Consider the following 2,500-nt stretch of genomic DNA (forward strand, 5'->3'; position numbering starts at 1 on the left):
ATATAATAATCTTGCAAAAAAAAAAGAGTCAATGGCCGATCTCTGAATATTAGCAGGTTTGGGCCTTGTTAGTACATGGATGGGAGACTGCCTGGGAATACCAGGTGCTTTAAACTTTTTGGATATTTTTCACGAATTATATAATAATCTTGCAAAAAAAAAAAAAAAAAAAAAAAGAGTCAATGCCAGATCTCTGAATCTTAGCAGGTTTAGGTCTGGTTAGTACTTGGATGAGAGACCGCCTAGGAATACCAGGCGTTTTAAGCTTTTGGGTTTTCCTTTCCTACTTATATAATGTACTGGCCAGTAGATTGGCTGAACTTTAAATAGCCCTCCTCTTCGGAGCAGTCCTTCGCTTACGGCCATACCAACCTGGCTATGCCTTATCTCGTCTGATCTCGGAAGCTAAGCAGGTTTGGGCCTGGTTAGTACTTGGATGGGAGACCGCCTGGGAATACCAGGTGCTGTAAGCTATTTGGATATTTTTCACTTAGTATAGAACAATTTTGCCAAAACATAGAGTCAATGGCCGATCTCTGCATATTAGCAGGTTTGGGCCTTGTTAGTACATGGATGGGAGACTGCTGGGAATACCAGGTGCTTTAAACTTTCATGGATATTTTTCACGAATTTATAAATAATCTTGCAAAAAAAAAAGATCAATGCAAGATCTCTGCATATTAGCAGGTTTAGGTCTGGTTAGTTCTTGGATGGGAGACCGTCTCGAAATACCAGGTGCTGTAAGCTTTTTGGAAAATTTTCACTTAGTATAGAACAATTTTGCCAAAGAACATGGCCGATCTCTGAATATTAGCAGGTTTGGGCCTGGTTAGTACATGGATGGAGACTGCCTGGGAATACCAGGTGCTTTAAACTTTGTGGATATTTTTCATGAATTATATAATAATCTTGCAAAAAAAAAAGTCAATGGCCGATCTCTGAATATTAGCAGGTTTGGGCCTTGTTTAGTACATGGATGGGAAGACTGCCTGGGAATACCAGGTGCTTTAAAACTTTTTGGATATTTTTCACGAATTATATAATAATCTTGCAAAAAAAAAAAAAAAAAAAGAGTCAATGCCAGATCTCTGAATCTTAGCAGGTTTAGGTCTGGTTAGTACTTGGATGAGAGACCGCCTAGGAATACCAGGCGTTTTAAGCTTTTGGGTTTTTTCCTACTTATATAATGTACTGGCCAGTAGATTGGCTGAACTTTAAATAGCCCTCTCTTCGGAGCAGTCTTCGCTTACGGCCATACCAACCTGGCTATGCCAGATTCGTCTGATCTCGGAAGCTAAGCAGGTTTGGGCCTGGTTAGTACTTGGATGGGAGACCGCCTGGGAATACCAGGTGCTGTAAACTTTTTGGAAATTTTTTCACTTAGTATAGAACAATTTTGCCAAAAACATAGAGTCAATGGCCGATCTCTGCATATTAGCAGGTTTGGGCCTGGTTAGTACATGGATGGGAGACTGCCTGGGAATACCAGGTGCTTTAAACTTTTTGGATATTTTTCACGAATTATATAAATAATCTGCAAAAAAAAAGAGTCAATGCAAGATCTCTGCATATTAGCAGGTTTAGGTCTGGTTAGTTCTTGGATGGGAGACCGTCTCGAAATACCAGGTGCTGTAAGCTTTTTGGAAAATTTTCACTTAGTATAGAACAATTTTGCCAAAACATGGCCGATCTCTGAATATTAGCAGGTTTGGGCCTGGTTAGTACATGGATGGGAGACTGCCTGGGAATACCAGGTGCTTTAAACTTTGTGGATATTTTTCACGAATTATATAATAATCTTGCAAACAAAAAAAAAAAAAAAAAAAAAAAGAGTCAATGCCAGATCTCTGAATCTTAGCAGGTTTAGGTCTGGTTAGTACTTGGATGAGAGACCGCCTAGGAATACCAGGCGTTTTAAGCTTTTGGGTTTTCTTTCCTACTTATATAATGTACTGGCCAGTAGATTGGCTGAACTTTAAATAGCCCTCTCTTCGGAGCAGTCTTCGCTTACGGCCATTACCAACCTGGCTATGCCCGATCTCGTCTGATCTCGGAAGCTAAGCAGGTTTGGGCCTGGTTAGTACTTGGATGGGAGACCGCCTGGGAAATACCAGGTGCTGTAAGCTTTTTGGAAATTTTTCACTTAGTATAGAACAATTTTGCCAAAACATAGAGTCAATGGCCGATCTCTGCATATTAGCAGGTTTGGGCCTTGTAAGTACATGGAATGGGAGACTGCCTGGGAATTCCAGGTGCTTTTAACTTTTTGGATATTTTTCACAAATTATATATAATCTTGCAAAAAAAGAGTCAATAGCCGATCTCTGAATATTAGCAGGTTTGGGCCTTGTTAGTACATGGATGGGATACTGCCTGGGAATACCAGGTGCTTTAAACTTTTTGGATATTTTTCACAAATTATATAATAATCTTGCAAAAAAAAGAGTCAATAGCCGATCTCTGAATATTAGCAGGTTTGGGCCTTGTTAGTACATGGATG

The 2,500-nt window shown here is 39.8% G+C and overlaps 2 non-coding genes and 1 pseudogene across 2 annotated transcripts; all 3 read left to right on the top strand.

Moving 5' to 3' along the window:
* Positions 1-354: 354 nt before the first annotated feature.
* LOC113088944 (5S ribosomal RNA) lies at positions 355-473 on the top strand. The gene has a single exon (XR_003286305.1). It is a non-coding gene; the product is annotated as a 5S ribosomal RNA (ribosomal RNA).
* Positions 474-1,244: 771 nt separating this feature from the next.
* LOC113088962 (uncharacterized) lies at positions 1,245-1,362 on the top strand (annotated as a pseudogene).
* Positions 1,363-2,005: 643 nt separating this feature from the next.
* LOC113088953 (5S ribosomal RNA) lies at positions 2,006-2,126 on the top strand. The gene has a single exon (XR_003286314.1). It is a non-coding gene; the product is annotated as a 5S ribosomal RNA (ribosomal RNA).
* The last annotated feature ends 374 nt before the right edge of the window (positions 2,127-2,500 follow it).

The sequence above is a fragment of the Carassius auratus genome, unplaced genomic scaffold (assembly GCF_003368295.1).
Source record: "Carassius auratus strain Wakin unplaced genomic scaffold, ASM336829v1 scaf_tig00047654, whole genome shotgun sequence".
Lineage (NCBI taxonomy): Eukaryota > Metazoa > Chordata > Actinopteri > Cypriniformes > Cyprinidae > Carassius > Carassius auratus.